Here is a 21,079-nt window from a genome sequence, read left to right on the forward strand (position 1 = left end):
AGTACCATGGTAGGGCGAAAAACTCCTCCAACTTCAAAATCGTCCGACACACTTGCTCGGTACTTCCGTCTACCTCACACATGACCTTTCCAACGTGATTGCGCAATGCTTGGCGCATCACAGAGCAAGTGCAAGACGAACATTTGTGGTTTAAAAAGTACATAATTAAAAAATTTTTTTTTCCGTTTTGCTAGATAAGACCCTTATTCCTCGGCTGGGATCATGTAAAACCCTTTAAATCTGGATTTAAACTGCAATTTGGACCTTCAACCCATTGGCAGCTGTTGAAGTCAATTACATGGAGAAAAATCCTGGAATGTTTCCTCAGAAACCTTAATTTCTTTCAAAAACCTTAATTTCTTTTCCTCAAAAATTTCTTTTCGACTGAAGAAAGAAAGACATGAAAATGGGGATAAATGGGGATAAAAAACATGGGGACATGGGGATAAATGATCAGGAAATTTGAATTCTGAAGCAAACTAATCCTTTAACTGCTGACATTTGCCTACACTGTAAGCGAGAGTTGTCGCGTCAAAAAAAAAAAAACAGAACCCATTATAATCACTGATGCTGTCTACATTGGGTACAGTATACAAATTCAGTTTCTGACATGTTCTACACACTTGAGTCCAATAAAGTCTGTTAACAGAGCAAATGGAAGAGTGAAAGAACATTTGCTTACGCGTCCAGTTTAAACGGGTTGTTTGCGTCTCTGTACAGACTTCAGAAAGTTGAAAGATTATATGTTTTTCAGAAAAACTTTTGACTGTAAGTGTAAAAATGACTACAAGTAACAAACCGTAAGTACATGATTTCATAATGCTTTGTTTGTAAATGACGGTTTTATTTGGATAATGTTTTTAAAACACTTGCGTGCAATATTGAGGGGGCGATGATACTGCAATGACGATAGCCATTCTTAACAGTGGCCGTTTACTGATAAGTCTTAAAGGAGCCATCCCTTAAAAATGAGTTATTTCAGACAGAGGGTCAGAATGAAGGTTCACATATATATTTGTTTTGTTTTGTTTTTGTTTATTATAAGTTAACCTCAAGGAACATCAAAATAATTAAAAAAATTCATGTCATGACCTCTTTAAATAATTATTACTTTACGATTCATTTAAAAAGAACAGTATTTTTGTGGCACAAACACATAAAAGGGCTGAACAAGAGCCTGATGTATTGATACACATATTATTTACACTAAACAAATAAAAATTACTAAATTGACAACATATTACTAAACAGCAATATTTAAATTTGTTCACTACAAAAAAAGATTTGGTGAATCAAATTTTCTTTCTTTGAACCAGCATATTATGATGATAGTCCAAACTAAGCAACTCGCTAAAATGAATCCGACTTCTCAATGCTTTTGGAGAGCGTCAGACTACCAGAGTGTTTGATTACTGTCACAATTGGTTGCAAAGCTGGGTGTGCAATTTAATGTGACATAAAAGCAGCAATATAACACCACTTGTTGGAAAAAATAGCTTGTTACTGGATAAGCTGCACTATTTTGAAAACAGCTGAACTGCTGTTACGCTACTGAAAAAAAAAAAAAAAGGAGCTTGGTTTGTACTGTCGCCCAGATCTCTTTGCTGTGTGTTCTCTGCTGTTGTCTTTGCTGATCTGTTCTGTTTTATTGATATTTATTACAACAGTATGCCAGTAGATGTTGTGTGGTACATTTGATTTAACACAGTTAGGCTATAAACACGTAGTATATACAGAGTGTATATACTGAGAACAATTATTCTGCTGAAGAATACAGTTCATTAGATGATACTGCAGATATGTTAACTTGGTGCATTAAAACAGAATTTGATGTGATCAACTGATGCGTGTTAGCTGTTTTACAAAGAAAGTGGCTTATCCAATCAGATTTGAGAGTTGGAACTATCCATTAGGACTGCAACTAATAATTATTTTGATTCTGAATTAATGTCAGTTTCTTTATTCTGATTTAATCAAATATTACCCTACAATTTGATCAGTGTTCTCTATAAAACAATGTTCAAATTGAGGTCTATGTAATCTACACTGTACATTGTGTGCAAAATGTTTTAAAATATTTAAAAAGGTTGCACTATTATGTGAAAGGAACAGAACATTCCAAATTAACCAAAATTACCAGACAACAATCTAAGTGTCAAGTCAGAGGTAAAAATGTGCTGGAACACACACATTCCCACCTCTGAACATGTCAACATTCAGTCATTTAAGATAATATGATTAATATGATTTAATATGCACTCCCTTTATGTTACAGAAAGTATTGATGTATAACAAAGACAGCAGAATTTAGTCATTCGCTTGATGTGATGTGTTAAAACTGGAAATTACTGTAAATATGATAGTAAATTATACACTACTGTTCAAAAGTTTGGGGTCTGTACATTTATGCCATTAAGACTGTATTTATTTGATCAAAAATACAGTAAAAACTGTAATATTGTGAAACTTAATATAACTGTTTTCTATTTAGTATTCAGTAACCATTACTTTAGTCTTCAGTGTCACATGATCCTTCAGAAATCAATATTCTGCCCAAAAAGCACTTCTTATTCTTTTCAGGATTCTGTGATAAATAGAAGGTTCAAAAGAACAACATTTATTTGAAATAGAAATCATATGTAAAAATGTAAAAGTCTTTACTTTCACTTTTTATCAATTTAATGTAGCCTTGGTAAATAAAAAAAAAAAGTGGTTGTTTTTTTCAACAAGTATTAGTGATTTCATTAGTAACACTTTACAATAAGGTTCATTAGTTAAACATTAGTTAATGTATTAACTAACACGTACTAACCATGAGCAATACATTTGTTACTGTATTTACTAATCTTTGGTAAAGTTAGTTAAATCATGACAACTCAGAATAAATTTTTAAACAGCATTTATTAATATACATGGAATGTACATAGGTTTGGTCTTGGTGGACTAGATCTGCTACGCTGCTGCTGCTGGATGAGTGAGAATAGATCTAAAATGCACATGAAAACATTCAAGTGAATTTAGGCTGCTGCACGGAAACCTAGGGAGAATGCCCCCGAGCAGATCTAGGCAGGTGGTGCTGGGGAAGGTGGAGGGCAAGCGAAATCCCATGGTGCGCTGCAATGAACTGATCCAATTCGAAGTCAGGAATAAATAGGTTACGTAGATAGAACAAAGCGGAACGATTGGATGACCCATTGTCTTTAATTTAACCGATCAGCTGCTTGGAATTAAACTATATTTAATGAAATTACAGCTGTTCATTGTTTGTTCATGTTAGTTCACAGTGCATTAACTAATGTTAACAAGATTTTAATAATGTATTAGTAAATGTTGAAATTAACATTAACTAAGATTAATAAATGCTGCAGTTCATTTTTAGTTCATGTTAACTAATGTAGTTAACTAATGTTAACTAATGTTAACTAATGAACCTTCTTTTAAAGTCTTACCAATTTATTACATATTGCATTTTGGAAAAGTGTTTTGGAAAAGGAAGTTGAATGCATCTCTGTATATTCACTCTGTCTGCATCAGTGTTACACTGGTTGTTGTTGAAGGTTGATTTATTTTGCTTTATCCTTTGCTAGCAGACTGCGCTTGTATGTTTGTTTAACAGGAGCTTTTACCGAATCGGTTTATATAGTTGTTTGTATGACCTTCCCCTTACATCCTGCATGAATGCGTGCTCATAGGTGTCTGAATCTGTGTTTGTATGTGGACACTGTTTGCTGATGAATGTGTGTGCTTTAGTTCTCCGTTTTACTCACACATAAACACACTCTTGCATGATGTCACTCATCTTACAAGGCCAGACAGGCAGTTAATTCTTTAAAATTTACAAACCCGATTCCAAAAAAGTTGGGACACTGTACAAATTGTGAATAAAAACAGAATGCAATGATGTGGAAGTTTCAAATTTCAATATTTTATTCAGAATACAACATAGATGACATATCAAATGTTTAAACTGAGAAAATGTATCATTTTAAGGGAAAAAAAGGTTGATTTTAAATTTTATGGCATCAACAAAAAATCTCAAAAAAGTTGGGACAAGGCCATGTTTACCACTGTGTGGCATCCCCTCTTCTTTTTATAACAGTCTGCAAACGTCTGGGGACTGAGGAGACAAGTTGCTCAAGTTTAGGAATAGGAATGTTGTCCCATTCTTGTCTAATACAGGCTTCTAGTTGCTCAACTGTCTTAGCTTAATTCTTGTCTTAATTCTTTGTTGCATCTTCCTCTTTATGATGCACCAAATGTTTTCTATGGGTGAAAGATCTGGACTGCAGGCTGGCCATTTCAGTACCCGGATCCTTCTTCTACGCAGACATGATGTTGTAATTGATGCAGTATGTGGTCTGGCATTGTCATGTTGGAAAATGCAAGGTCTTCCCTGAAAGAGATGACGTCTGGACAGCATATGTTGTTCTAGACCTTGGATATACCTTTCAGCATTGATGGTGCCTTTCCAGATGTGTAAGCTGCCCATGTCACACGCACTCATGCAACCCCATACCATCAGAGATGCAGGCTTCTGAACTGAGCGCTGATAACAACTTGGGTTGTCCTTGTCCTCTTTAGAGAGAACTTCAAAGACCTTCAAAGAAAGAACTTCAAATTTTGATTCGTCTGACCACAGAACAGTTTTACACTTTGCCACAGTCCATTTTAAATGAGCCTTGGCCCAGAGAAAACGCCTGTGCTTCTGGATCATGTTTAGATATGGCTTCTTTTTTGACCTATAGAGTTTTAGCCGGCAACGGCGAATGGTACGGTGGATTGTGTTCACGACAATGTTTTCTGGAAGTATTCCTGAGCCCATGTTGTGATTTCCATTAGAGTAGCATTCCTGTATGTGATGCAGTGCCGTCTAAGTGCCCGAAGATCACGGGCATCCAGTATGGTTTTCCGGCCTTGACCCTTACGCACAGAGATTGTTCCAGATTCTCTGAATCTTTGGATGATATTATGCACTGTAGATGATGATAACTTCAAACTCTTTGCAATTTTTCTCTGAGAACTTTCTGATATTGCTCCACTATTTTTCGCCGCAGCATTGGGGGAATTGGTGATCCTCTGCCCATCTTGACTTCTCTGAGAGGCTCTTTTTATACCCAATCATGTTGCCAATTGACCTAATAAGTTGCAAATTGGTCCTCCAGCTGTTACTTATATGTACATTTAACTTTTCCGGCCTCTTATTGCTACCTGTCCCAACTTTTTTGGAATGTGTAGCTCTCATGAAATCCAAAATGAGCCAATATTTTTTTATTTCAAAATGTCTCACTTTCAACATTTGATATGTTATCTATATTCTATTGTAAATAAAATATAAGTTTATGAGATTTGTAAATGATTGCATTCCTTTTTTATTCACAATTTGTACAGTGTCCCAACTTTTTTGGAATCGGGTTTGTAAACAAATGTGCTCAAGGGTCATTGTAGGACTGAGTGTTTATAAGTGGATTAAGTTGGTTTTTATTCTGTAATGCTGTCCACTCTGTATTTTGTTGAGTTTTGCTTAACTTATTCATTAATGGGAAATTGGCAACTCTTATAGAAAGAGAACTTAGGTCCAGTTGCTTTGACGTGATAAACCGATCTCAGTGTGAACCCCCTTAACACTGTTCACCCCCAGATATGTCAGTTTCTTCTGGGAGAAGGGTTATATCTAAATGGTAAACTTTGTTCATTTGTTGCTACCAAAGATTGGATTGGTGGTGTACAGTAAGTTGCTACCTTCTTTTTTTGTTTGTTTTTTTAGTTTTTACTTCTATTTGTTTTGTATTTGTCTTTTTTCATTTTTTTCTAGTTTTAGTTTTTCAGTTTTTTGTTTGCATTTTTTTTTTTATCTTAGTATTTGTATTTTAAAGTTGTTTTTGCAACCAACGTCTCAGTCCACAGCTCACCTCTCCCTTTCAAAGCACATATGGAGAAGCTATGATTGCTGACCATAGACTGTAAAAAATATGGACGTAGTGTCCGTGACGTCACCCATAGAGTTCTGAACAGCAGTTTTGACGCAAAAATGAGGCCGCGGCCATCTTAGCTGCACGTGACCGCACGTCACTCACGGATAACTGAAAATGGGCATAGAGGCGGGACGTAGTTGGAGCCCATGCGACTTGTTGCTGAAACCACACCCGCCTAGCATATCTATCTTAGATACTATCTAAAATATTAATAAAGATAACAATATCATTAGAAAGTACTAAAGGTTTACTGTCAATCTACGGTGATTTTTAAGATAACGTTATAGATGCTCTAACACCAGTAGGCTAATTAATTTGTGTGGGGTGTGCAAATAACACAAAAAAATCAACTGGGACTTCATACCTTTAATGAAATAGAGATCGTGAGATGAATCCAATCCGTTGCACTTGGGTAAAATGTCCATTTCAAAACATAAAACATCGTTTATAATGTAAAACTCTATACGTACATATATAGGATCCAGATATCTGTATAACTCTCAAATGTTCTCTCAAACTAATGAGCACGTGTCCAAAGTATAATTTTTCAAAATAGTGCAGCAGTTTTAGTTATATCCAAGCAGTGCTGTCGGAGTTCTATATCCTCCTGGTATTGTCATTGTAGTAAATCTCAGGAACAAAACCTTTAGCCAATGCCACGACGATCCAACAACGTGTGTTCCGCGTGCGAGCACATGTACACAGATGGACATCTGTCTCGAGTATGCAGCAAGCCATATATTGTATAAAATAATCCAGAAAAAAGGCACAAATACGGCTGAGATGCCAAATTCAGCGGCTGGAATTAGCTGAGGTAACATGACGGCTCACAGACAGCAGTGCCAATCCACCTGTCACTCAAGTGACCACGCCCTTAATTATGCAGAACTTTAAGGCTTAATATAATTTAAACGGATGAGTTATAAAAAAATTCACCCCCCTCAGAGTTGTCATGAAGGACAAAATTAGCAGTATAGATCAAAACACAATGTGAACCAGAGTGTAAACATGTTTTTTTCTGCTGTAAACTTGGCTGTTTTAACATTATGGTCAATGAGATTCTGCTCCCTTTTGCAGCCTGTCCCTAGCAGCCAGTCGATGAATCGCAGTTTAAGTTACTTCCGTATTGGCTTCACGAGAAACTGGGGGAGGTTGCCGCTTGTTGCTGACACAAGACAACATTGTCATATGAGACAGCAGAGAGTAGCCAATCAAGCAAATGTGCTCTGTAGAGCAGTTTGTCCATTTAGGGCTACTTTAGAAACATGACAGTGCAAAATGGCGAATTCGATGTAAGGGGACCTGCAGTGTTTTTAGATAGAATCCAGTTGTGATTTATATATATATATATATATATATATATATATATATATATATATATATATATATATATAAATCACAACTGGATATTTTGGCAAAAGGACAGACTTCTCTCTTGTGACACATTCAGGACTTGTCCAATCATTTTGTCAATTTAAACTCCACCCCTTTCTTTGTTTTTTATCCCCAATTAGGGTCCCCCAGTGAATCTCAGCCATTTCCACCTATGTCAACAACCGATGCATAGAATCAAGTCATACGTTTTTTCTTTTTCAATAATCCATTTAATTCTGATCAAAAGATTTTTCATTTCATGCTGACTTTGAGGCTGTTAAAATTACTGTCAACTAATGTCATTTAAGTGCATTTAACAGTGTGAAATTCTAAGGGCCTTTTAATTCTAAATGTTTCACATTTTTATACCGAAAATAAAATTTTTTTGCTATATTTCAGTTCGTTTTGGAGTCATAAAAATGTATTTTAGTTTAGTTTCAGTTTTTTTTTTTTTTTTTCTGTTAATGAAAACATTTTCATATTAGTTTTACATTTTCTTTTTGGTGCATGGGTATAAAAGCTGTGAATAGATACTATTTCCATTGAATTTTTAAAGTATACTTCTGCAAGTTTTGGTGCGTTCCACATGGGATATATTGCCCTCTGAAGGGCACTTCAAAGTGAAAACAATCACGGCTGCCATATTGAAGGGTCGTTCCAAACCGAAATGCTGAAGGATTTGGAAGGATACAACTTCGGGCCCCCATGATGCTTTGCACAGGGAAGTTGTTTGGCATCACAGAATGGGTACAGGAGGCTCGGAGTTCGATTTTACCTATAAATGTATGTATAGTATTTTTCTATACTACTGTAGTATTTATACGAGTTAGATTTGGTACATTATTATGGTCAAAACAACATTGTACTTAAACAAAAATACTTTACAGCTATGAATTAAGTTGAATCAGTCCATTCAAATGTTTAGAATACATAGACAATATACAATATGGTGCGATAAACCAAAAATAAATAAATAAACTTCGTTCTCGTTCAGAGCGTGTTTTTTGGTGGGTCAACCACCGTACAAAATGTGTGACGAAGGCACCTCCTTGATTGTCTCATTAAGATGACGTAGAAGTGCGTTCCAGAAAAGAGTCAAGAAGAGTTTTTTTTGACCCCCTACACCCTTCATTCCTTTGAAGCTCTCACTCCGGAGAGTAAGCCCTTTGAAGGGATTAGGGCATAGAGATGAGTACTTCCGAATGGAACGCAGGGTTAGTTAGCTAATATTACCCACAATTCCTGTCGTTTTAGGAATTTGACTGTTTTATTTCAACTTTATCAGTTGGAAAACGAAAAAGGAATACATGACAAGGGCTTTGCTAAGGGTCTTTTGGTATGAAGACACAATTTTACAACTTATACATGGAAATGTATTTTGGTTAATTTCAGTTTTTTTTAAATTATGGTTTTACTTTATTATAGTTAACGAAAACTTCATTTTAATTTGTCATTTTTAATTTTTGTTTTGCTTTTCGTTAATGATAACAAACCTGCCATGTGCATGGCTATAAAAGCTGAATGGATAGTATTTCCATTGAATTTTTAAAGTATGCATCTATATGCTTGTTTAGTTAATATTACCCACAAATCCATGCGTTTTAGGAGTTTGTGACTGTTCATTTGGGAAAACGAAAAGGAATACACGACAAGGGCTCTGCAAAGGGTATTTGGTATATGAAGATTTGGAAATGTATTTTAGTTTAGTTTCAGTTTTTTGTCATTATGGTTTTATTTTAGTTGGAGTTTTTGTTGCACATTTTGTTAGTGATAATAACCATGAGCTGACTTTGATTTGATGTTATCAAAATATTTGACAAAATTTATAGAAGTAAATTCACACATATGATTTTTGAAAATAAAATCATTTCAGATGGATGAGGAAAATGTAAAATGGCTCTGGCATTTGTTTTTAGAGTTTTCTATAACCAACAGAACTTTTTTTACAGCTCAGCTTTTATTGGCTGTGTCCATTTCCTCCCTCTTTCTCCTTCCACAGCAGCCATCTCTTCATGAGCACTCCCCACGTTGGGATCGTTTGGTTTTGTGTGCTTTATTTAACATGCTTTTTTTTTCTTCTATTTTTTCCCTTGCTGTCTGCTGAACAAGGGCCACTCTTTACCGATGGAACAAGTCCAACTGCTGCACTTAAAATATTTAGCAGTCTGGGCCGCATGTTAATGAAAGCGTCTGCGGCTGGCTGCTATTTTAGAGACACCTGTGTGCGCTGTGATTGAATTTTCAGAGGTTGAGGACTGCTGATTTTCGCATCGAGAAAGAGACAGCAAGCGAGAGAGACGCAGAGGAGGCAAAACGAGAGATGAACAGACAGGGGTGGGGGGGGGGGGGGGACAGAAAAATTATTTCAATTCTAATGGCCACGGCGGTAGTGTAGCGTTCAGTCAGACAGATGGATCATGAATATGGTCTAGACGCTTGGTGTCTGGGTGAGTCAGGGGGGCCCTGTACGAGAGGGGTCTTCACACTACACCCCCCCACATACACACACATATACACACACACACTCACACACTTATACACATACATACTCTGTGAGTGGAGAAAATGAAAGCATTTTCAGGCAGAAAATAAATGTTTGTTATCATACGCTCATCAGAAGAGCCTCAAGGTGGAAACAGACAATGTAAAATGATTGTTAAACAACATTGTTAAACATAATCCCTGACATTTTGTCTTAATGAGAAAATGTTCGTTTTATCATCATTTACTCACCCTCATGTCGTTCCAAACTTTCTTCTGTAGAACACAGAATCATCAAGTCAAATCACAATACACATTGTTACAAAGCAGCTTTACATAAAATCATAATGTTTATATCTATAATATCTTCATGCTTTATAGTTGCATTTTTCAGATTAGAGCTGAGCGCTAATATAGTTTACATTTTACAATGATACAAGGAATCAAGTAGTTGAGATTTGCTATACTTATTATTTATTTATCTTGATATAAAGAGTTGTACAATAATAGGGTTCAATTTTGCAATGTTGGTGACCAGTTTTGGTGACAATTGCCTTCTATTGTAAGGACAAAAAACAATGAGAAATATCTCAAAATATCACATTTTATGTTCCACAGAAGAACGAAAGTCATACAGGTTTGAATGACATGAGGGTGAATAAATGATGACAGAATATTCATTTTTGGGTGAACTATCCCATTAAGGCAAATAAAATAAAAATAAAAACAGACAGATGGTCAGTGAGTACATGCACTCCACAAAAATGTATGTAATTGCTAATTATTGACTGATGAGGGACTTGGGATGGAGATATATGTGCGCTTGTCTCAGTGAGAGAGGATGGTAGGTGCTGACGCCTGCTGAGGTGGAAAATCTACAGTGACTCAATTTGTCCGGGTCTTTTTCCTGCTTAACATGACCTTCCTACAGAACTGTGATATCGACGTACTCGTTGCACTCAATTTATGCACACTTTATTTGCTATTGAATTCCAGTGGTGATATGTGTCTGGGGTCAGAGGTCACTGTTACGGGCTTTTAGAGAGTAGCTATATTCCAGTTCTTGTACACTTTAATATGTCACAATACAGAAGAAAAGATCTGTCGCTACGTCCTATAACAAGTCCACTGTAGGCAAGTTGATTTTAACCTTTGTGCAATTAATTCCAAAATCAAAAGTGAACCAAAACTAAAAGATAACTTGAAACAAACATAACTTAAAAAAAGAAAATAACAAGAACATAAACATAAATGTGAACTTGACTTGGAAACACCAAACTCACCAAAGAGCAGTTACAGGGAACAAAGATAGACAAGTAACAATGAAACAGGAAGGCTATATATACACCAAGACTAATGACTAAACAAGATACCCCTGAAAACAATGAAGACAATGAACCAATTAGAATGTGACACATAAAACAAGGGAACCAATCAGAACATGACACATGAATCTAGGGAAGCACATGACCTGATCACGTTAGGGCAAGGAATCGCATGACAAACTGGAACCATGACTGTGAGAATTATACTAAATAAAGGACACGAAAACATGAAAGTGAAATCAAAACCCAAAACCCAAAACTAAACGTGACATATCACCCCCACCCCCCACCCACTCAAAGGGCGGCTCCAGACGCCCTAACGGCACACCCACCCAAAACCCGAAACACAAACAAAATCAGGAAGGTGGTGGGTTGGAGGAGGTCCAAGGGGAGGGATGGAGGGCCAGGTCCATGCAGCTAGAGGACAAGGTCCTGGAACAAAGCCTGGATCAATGAGCAAAAGTGGACCAGGACTGTGGAGCAGTGGTGGGCTTGGACAATGGAGCAATTGGAGGCCTGGACCGTGAAACAGGTGGATCTGGACTGTGGAGCAATGGCATGCCTAGACCGTGGAGTAGCGGTGGGCCTGGATCACCTACACCATGGAGGAACAGGTGGCCATGGTGTATCAGCGAAGACAAATACCATCAGGGTGGAGCTGGTGGATGAGATGACCACCTCAGCTGAGCAAATGGCATGACATAGGGCACGATAAGTTCTTGGACGGCCTCCGTGGCTGTGATATGGGGCATCAAAAGTTTGTGAACAGCCTCTATGACCTTGACATTTGTCTCATAATGTTTAAGGACTGCCTCCGTGGCCGTGACATGGCAGGCAGATAGTTCTTGGACAGCCTTTGTGACCAAGATTTGGAAAGCAATTGGCTCAGAAATGGCTTTGTTAACAAAACATTATTTTTATTATTTTTTTATTTTTTATTAACAACCCTGCCATAAAACGTCTCTTAAATCTGTAAATGGATACTATTTCCAGTGGATTTTCAAAGTATGTATCCACATGCTTGTTTAGCTAAAATTACCCTATGTTTCAGGAGTTTGGGATCTCCCCCCCCCCCCCCCCCAACTTTATCAGTTGAGAAATGGAGAAGAATACATGGCAAGCACCCAGCTAAGCAAGTATATAGTTCAGCATGTAGTTAAAGCATGCGAAAAGTACTAAATCAACATCATTTTTTAATTATAATTAACTGGTTTGTGTTATTTGAAATCACACTTAGAGTAAATATATATTTAAAATGTACTAATTTGCAAACTCATCTTTACAAATATGTAATTACAAATATATTTAAATAAAGTTTCAATAGAATGACATTAAAGTATTTTTTAGTTTACCAGTACATTTGATAATACATTTATACCATTTATTTAAAAGACAATAGTAACTACAAAAGTAATTATGAAATTACTTACAGTAGTAAGTCATGTCCGGCCTAGGAAAATTACCACCCTTTGTTCAAATATTATTATTAATTTGTTAAAGATTTTTGGAAGCATATTGCATAGTTGTGCTTGGAGTCATTTGTTTAATTTGTGATAATGCAATGAAATATGCCATATTGTGCAGACGAAATTTTTGTCCTACAAAGAAATTATGTATACATGCAAAAACAAGAGAGAACCAGCAAAATGTTAATAACTGCTTATGTTGTAGTCAATGTATGCTTTATCCTGTGAGCTTTTGTTTTTCTATGCATTTTTTATATAGTAAAATAAAACATTTTATAATTATAGTAATTTATTTTTAATAATTTTGGCAGATAAATACCTTAACCAAGTTTAGTGTTTTGTTCTTCCCTCATATTTAAAATATTTAAAAAATATTTTGATGATTTAATAAAACTTGTAAGATAATTAAAAACAAATATAGCCTCCAGATGTCACTTTGGCCACTACTATATAAAGATTCCTGCTTAAGTTGGTCAAAAAGCACTCTAAAGTTCATCTAATTGCATTTAATATAAATTTAAACTGTACTACATTTTAATTTTCAGAGCTGTTTTAACTCTCATTAACTCTCATTAACAACCTGCTGGTTGATAACACTTGACAAGGTGTCTTAATGTGGTGCTCATGTCGCAAGATGCTAAAAACAATGCAGTTACTAAAGACATCTACCACATGTGTAAGTAGACTAACAATTGAAAAATAGCGCAGATGGAACACAAGAACATGCCTTGTGTGAGCTGAGGAGAGCATCTGTGGACAATTTTCTATAATGTATGTTCAGGCTTTACCATATTATCCTATAGTGAACTTTGGGAGGTGGAAATATCCTGACAGTGTGGCGCCTGGACACACAAAAGGAATCAAGGCATTGAGTCTGTCTGTGGGATGTAATTGGAGTGAATTGAAAAGCACTGTCGCTGTGTTCTGTCTGTCTGCTGCGCACAAACAAACACTCATATCCTGACCCGTGCAGCCTGCAGAGAGGAAGAGGATTTGTGTGCTCTAGAAAGAATAATCCAAAAATATAAGACAGTATGAGACACACAGAATTCAAGGGAAGCTAAAACCGCATTATCAAATAAAATCATTGCCTCTTTTGCGTTTGCAGTCTGTCTTTGTCTCTTTTAATGTAGGGAGAGGTTTTGAAAAATATTGTTAGATGATAACATGTTTCATTGTGCTTATGTCGTTGGCGTTCAAGATGTCTGCCTGTTGTTTGTCGGTCCTGTAGAGTCGGCCCTTAAATATTTTTCTGCTCCCTCCCTCTGGCAGTTGTGCGCAGAGTGTTCATGTGTTTGGGGAAGGAAGTGAGTGTGTCGACGGTGAAGTGCACACTACCTCCCTCTCTCTCTTTGCAGCAAACCTCCAAACAGTCAGAGACACTGCATCAGCAACAGGAGGGACGGCAGACTGCAGATACTTGATTTTTAAAGCTAGAGTCTGCCTCGAAACTGCTGATTTTAGGCTTAGCATGTGACTGTTTGGAAAGTTATCTAATCTCACATAGGGTGATAAAACCGAATGCTTTTATAGATTGAATAAAGTTTATATAAAGCAAGTGGAACGTCACAGTTTATGTGCAATGAGGAGTGACGAGAGAAAACAAGTCACCGGTATGCCATTCTTTCTATAATGAAGGAAGAGAGAGACTGTTTTTCCTGGGGTTGAAATGAGAATGTTCATGCAGCTGTCAGCTGATCTCTGGGTGTGGTCTGTCATCCACAAATCAGACATCTCCCATAAGCACTGTTCAGATGGGATTAGTCTTCTAAATGACGTTTGATTTACCGTTAGGATGTCTATGATTTCTTGTAGTGATTAAAACAAAATTGGGATCTCTGTAGCTATTGCTAAGGTGGAAGTGTCTGTTTTCTGAATGTAGCCATTACAGAAGGTCATGTGTTTTGGATGCATTCATATATGTGTGATTAATTGTATAATCAGTTTGTAAAATCAGATGCACTTTATGAATTTAACAATGTACTTTATGAATGCTTTCAGTATACGGTAATAATAAAATAATCATATGCGTGGTTCCAGTTAGAAAGATGCAAACTTTATTTCCAAAAGCCCAAGAATAAATAGAATACTATTCAATATTTTGTGGGGCCGTAAGATTTTTTATTTTTCTTTTGAAAGAAATTAAAACTTTTATTCAGCAAAGACACATGATGCACTAAACTGATCAAAAGTGACAATAAAGACTTATACTTAATATTACAAAAATGTATATTAAATGCTGTTTTTTTTTTTTTTTTTTATCTTTCTATTCATCAAAGGATCCTGGAAAAATGTGTCACTGTTTCCACAAAAATATTTAACAGTACAATATTAATGATAATAATTAGAAATGTTTTTTGAGCAGCAAATCATCATATAAGAATGATTTCTGAAGGATCATGTGACACTGAAGACTGGAGTAATGGCTGCTGAAAATTCAGCTTTGATATCACAAGAACAAATTCCATTTTAAAATATATTAGAATAGAAAACTGTGACGGACTTAACATGGAGGCATGTTTAGAATCCATATGTGGAAGTTTATTGAAAATAAACAGAGCAGACAAATCTGAATCATGAGGCAATGAGACGTAGTCGAAAGGCAGACCAAAGAATAAAACACATGTAACAGTCTAACCAGGCAAACACAAAGAAAACAGTAAACAAGCACAATAGTCATAACAAGCATCATGAACAGCAGGCAATGGTAAACACTCCGTAGTGCAGAGAAACTGGCAATACTTGTATACATGGAAATGGCATGGCTTAAATACATGACTGACAGGTGTAGTTGTTTATTAAGTGACTTGTACTTTGTGTTCTATGGCTGAGGCGTCCTCTAGGTCGTGGCGCTGGGTGGTCATGGTGTGCTTGGTGGAAGTCGTGGATCAGTGAAGGGTCTAGTATGTCGTTGACAGCTACCCACGATCACTCCTCTGATCCGTAGCCCTCCCAGTCCACCAGGTACTACATCTGGCCCCCTCTACCTCTAGAGTCTAGGATCACTTTCACCATGTTGGCCGGCTTTCCATCAGTCTCCAACAGAGGCGGCGGTTCAGGATCCATTGATACCAGGGCCAGATGCCGGGTGGACCGGTTTCAGGAGCGAGACATGAAAGGAAGGAGAGATTTGATAATGAGCAGGAAGCTCTACACAGTATGTAACAAGGTTAATCTGACAAAACTTTTTGAAAAGACCCACATACATAGGGCTGAGCTTCATGCAGGGTAGCTGGAGCTTGAGGTCACGTGTGGACAGCCAGATCCTTTGACCAGGTTGATAGTCGGGGTGGGGACGTCTCCGCTTATTTAACTGAATCCTCTGGGCACATATGGCTCGTGTAGCCTGATGTGCACACTGTCCCATACCTGCTCACTACACCTGATCCAGTCATTCACTGCTGGCACCATAGAGTGTTCACCTGACCAAGGGAATATTGGAGGTTGGTAGCCCAGCATGCACTGTAATGGAGTGAGTCCTGTTGAGGAATGAGTGAGGCAGTTCTGTGCATATTCAGCCCATAGGAGGAAGTCGTTCCACTTTTGTTGCTCTCAACTGCAATACAACCTGAACTATCTGCCGGTCTCCTGGTTAAGTCCATTAGCCTGTGGATGATACCCCGAAGTGAGACTGATGTTAATATCGAGTTGTTTCCAGAAGGCCTGCCAGACTCGATGTCTTCTGGTAGGCGGTACTCCCTGAAAACTTGGTGGAACAAAGTGTTGGCAATCTCCATTACAGTGGGTAAACCTTTCATGGGTGTCAACCTGCATGACTTGAAGAATCTATCAATGATTACCAGTATTGTGGTGAATCCACTGGAGTTGGGCAGATTAATGATGAAGTCTATAAACAGGTGGGACCATGCTCTTTAGGCAATGTGCAATGGTTGCAGCAAGCCAGATGGTTGCTCCTTGGGGGTCTTGGATTGTGCACGCACTTGACATGACTTTACAAAACAAGCAGTTACATCATCAGTCAATGATAGACACCAGAATGAGTTACGTACCAGTGAGATTGTCCTGTGAATACCTGGGTGTCCAGTACTGATGGAGGTGTGTATCCAGTGAATGGTTCTCTGACATAGTGCTTGAGGTACATAGAGTTTGCTTTGTGGGCATCCTGGTGTTGCAGGGTCCATCTGTTGTGCTCTCTGGATTTCTTCTATAATGTCCCACCTGATGGGGGCAACGATGACAGATGGTGGTAGAATGGAATCATTATGTGGTTGTGCATAAGATGGATCATACTTTCTAGCGAGAGCATCGACATAGCTGTTGTTGCTGCCAGGGCGGTAAGTAAGGGTGAATTGGAAGCGTGTAAAAAAACAAAAAAACAATGGCTAGCGGGCTTGGCAAGGATTAAGTCTGTTGGCTTCTTTGATATATTCAAGATTCTTGTGATTCGTGATTACTTGAAATGGATGAACAGTTTCCTCTAGCCAGTGCTGCCACTCCTCTAAAGCGGCCTTCATAGAGAGTAACTCCTTATTAATCACGTCATAGTTTCGTTCATCTGCATTCAGTTATCTAGAAAAGTAAGCTGCAATGAGACTGTAATTTTGGTTAAACATGTGGTAGGAATCGGCAAAGCCCAGGAATCATTGGAGCTCCTTGACTGTGTAGGCTTGGGCCACTGCCTGATTTTTTGACATGTCCATCTCAACTCCTTGGTGACTGATGTTATAGCTGAGAAATGTAGTCTGGGTGGTGTGAAACTTGCATTTCTCAGCTTTCACGTACAGTTGATGCTGATGGAGGCGTGAGAGGGACTGTCTTGACGTGCTTGATATGCTCAGTTTTGCTCTGTCAATATAAGCAATGACACATTGGTTAAGTTGGTCTCTGAAGATCTTATTTATTAAGGACTGAAACACTGCAGGTGCATTGGCAAAACCATAGGACATGACCTGATACTCATAGTTCTCCCTAGTGGTGATAAATGCAGTTTTCCACTCATCCCCTTCTCTGATCCTTATAAGCACTCCTTAAGTCTATCTTTGTGTAAATTCGTGCCTCACAAAGTTGTTCCGGTGCTGAGGCGAAGTGGAAGTGGGTACCTGTATTTAACTGTGACAGTGTTCAGACCTCTGTAGTCAATGCGTGGACGGAGTCCGTCACCTTTTTTTTTTTTTCCCACAAAAAGAAGCCTGCTGCTGCTGAAGAGGTTGAGGGTCAGATGAACCCAGATGCTAGGGGCTCTTCAGTGTAGCTCTCCATGGCTAGAGTTTCAGGACTTGAGAGAGGGTATACTCTGCGCTTAGGTGGTGCTGTGTTGGGTAGCAGTTCAAAGGCGATGACGATGGACGATGAGGTGGTAACTGTGTTGCCTTGGTTTTGCTGAATTCTTGGTACTCTTTGGGAGTCTTGATTTCTTTGGAGACCTCTGGGCTCTCAATGCTAGTAGTGAGACATGGTATGGAAACAGTAACAAGAAGACAATTGGCTTGACAGTAATTTGACCATTGTGTAAGCTCACCATGGCTCCAGGAGATGGATGGATCATGAACAGCTAGCAATGGATGGGCCAGGATGGGAATGTCATTGACAAACAGTGAAATGACTTCAGTGTACAAACAATCCAATCTGCTGTGTAACTGGAACAGTTTGATTGGTTATGCCAATGGGTTCATTATTAACAGCGGTGATGTTGATAGTAGGGATACATGGAACAGAAGGGATGTTGAGTTCTTTAACCAGATCTGCATGAATCAAATTAACAGCGGATCCTGAATCCACTACCACTGCCTTTGGAAACCTCATTGACAGAGATATCAAGGGGCAGAGAAAAGTCATGGTTAATAGGAGAGGTGAAATTTGTAGTACTCACTTGTAAACTTGAGTGTTCTGAATGTTTATGAATTCGGACAGAGTTGCATCCTCACCTTTGCATACAAGCTTGGCCTGTAGCTTGTGGTTAAGCCCATCTTGGAAACAGTTTTTAAGGCCACATCGTTCCAGCCGCTCTGAGCCGCTAGAGATCTAAATGTGATGGCATACTCAGCTGCTGATCGATGGCCCTGGCGTGAGTGAAGCAGCTGAACAGAAACATCTTTACCCCAGCTGGATATTCGAACACCTCTTTAATTTGTTGCACAAAGTAATCAAAGGATGTTTAAAACTGTGAATCTTTCTCCTAAACAGCTGAAGCTTACTTGACATGAAGCTTACTTGGCAGTCTGGAACACGTTAAGCCTTTTTTACAAATGAGAAGCGCGTTCAACCAATGTGGACGCGCAAGTGGTTGCCATGGTAACGAACAATACCTGCTTGTAAAAGCGATTGAACATCTTCTCTATCTGAGGCTAAATCACTAAATATTAAGAATACAACAGCACATATTATATTTTTCTAACTCCAAATGATTGGCCAATCATCAGAACCAGCTGATTATCACACATTTTTCTGATGCAAAAGATGTGTGCATGCTTATGCTGTGAAAGGTGAATATGAAAGGCTGAGCAGCGACGGTGTCTCAGTCTCCACCGGGCTTGAGTAAAATAATAATGTTGTTACAAGGTGTGTACAATTTAAACTACTTTATTAAATAACTCCACTAACAGTAGCTGCTGTTGAGTTTGCATACTGCTGTTCTCTTCCCTGTATTCATTAAAGCTCCAGTGAAGGGTTGACAGATATATAAGAAAAAGCAAAACAAGCCCCTTAAAACACAATATAATAAATAGATATGGTAAAACTGTACCAAGAATGAATTTTAATCGAATTGGGAGATTCCAAAAGATTTGCACCCCTAGCAATTAAAGCACTAAATCATCAGAAACTCCAGCACTATCAGCTTTGAAATAATCTTATAAATGCATTTAAAACAATACAGAATCGAATCATTAATCAAAATCACATTGAATTTTGTGTATCAAATTATTTTGAATTTGCAAAAAAAAATAAATAAATCTTGAATCAAATCAAAACCTTTTGAAATGTGAATCAAAATAAAGTGATTCACTGTCTACCCAAAGATTCACTCTTCTAGGGTCCATAAAGATACTTTATTTGTTTTGTATTTTTTGCCTAGTTTCTCTTAGAAAAATCCCAATTTAAATCAAAATGTATTTGATTTGATGTATCAATTCACTAAAAAAATATGGAAATGGCTCACAATGAGCTTAATAGAAAGTCTCAATAAGGTTTATTCTGTTCTCTCTTCTTCTGCCCCACTCTTTAGTGCAGAAGAAATGACAAACAAGGAGATGTGTCCTGATCTGAGGTCACTGTTGTGTAGCAGAGACTAAAGGTTGCTAAAACCCAGGCGAGACAGTCAGTAAGGACAAACCTGGGCATATGTTTCCCCCGGTGAATTGTGTGTGGGTTTATGAGTAGTTTTACTTACCATGAGTGTCCTGTGAGGAATGAGAAAAAGCAGGAGAACACTGCAGCCATTTGGAATGATAATTATTCTAAAACCATGACAAAGTATGGCAGTAGTTTGTGAAATGTTTTATATATACCTGTCTGTGTGTAGTGTTGTGTCTTCAGATACCATAAACCTTACATTTCAGTGTTCAGTCTTGTGGTTTCCCCCATTTTGTTAACCTCCACTCTTGTAGAAAGTTGTGTAATATTATGTCTTGTTCTGAGTGTTTGGGTTTTTCTCTGGGATGAGCAAAGGAAAACAAATATGCATATACTGCATACAAAGCTTACAGGGTTGTGCACCATGTAGAGTTGAACTGAGAATGCCTTTTTATATTCAGGTACATTGGATGTAGAATTGCAGTTCAAACATGAGGTAGAATTAAAATGGAATGCAATTCAAATCCACACATTTTTAAATTTTAAAAGGAAAGTTTGTCAATACAAACTTGAATATTGACTTGACCAAGAAAGTTTTAAAAAAACTCAAAAGTTCTAAAGGCCGGATGGATGGATGGATGGATGGATGTCGATTCTTAAATCGATATGGATTCTTAAAACGAATCGAATTTTTGGTCTGTGCTGTTTTCAGTTGATGAATGAACAGAACATTTTAGCGTGCCTCCCATCCAGTAAATCACAATAAGCTTTGTGCTTTGATACTTTTGATATGAAAAATCAATTTTATTACAAAATTCAGATAACACAGATCGGTGTTGTCGCTTTAGATCAAGCAAAGTGTATGTGAACGGATCAACTATTACACTTTGCTACTAGTTACAGCACGAAATAAACATGAATGAACATCAGAAGGTATGTTGAAAGATACAGTACAACTTACCGAAATCCATATATCTCATGTAATCACTCAATCAGTGTTTCATCCACGGAAAGATGTCAATAAAAACGCTTTTGAACCGCATACCATGTAATGTTACATTTACCTTAGAAAAGCCATTCGGTGACCATAAACTCAATAGTCAGATAGAAAAATAACTCTAGAGAGGAGCATTTTGCTAAATGTATGCACCATATTGCATATTTATTATTTTTTTATTTTATCCGAGCCAAGGCAAATACCCAAAATCTA

The 21,079-nt window shown here is 37.6% G+C and overlaps 1 protein-coding gene across 3 annotated transcripts in view; it reads left to right on the top strand.

Moving 5' to 3' along the window:
* Positions 1-21,079, top strand: part of ldlrad4a (low density lipoprotein receptor class A domain containing 4a) — a 103,110-nt gene that overhangs the window by 47,375 nt on the left and 34,656 nt on the right. The gene's annotated exons all lie outside the window — the stretch shown is intronic.

This window comes from Megalobrama amblycephala, linkage group LG9 (genome assembly GCF_018812025.1).
Source record: "Megalobrama amblycephala isolate DHTTF-2021 linkage group LG9, ASM1881202v1, whole genome shotgun sequence".
Lineage (NCBI taxonomy): Eukaryota > Metazoa > Chordata > Actinopteri > Cypriniformes > Xenocyprididae > Megalobrama > Megalobrama amblycephala.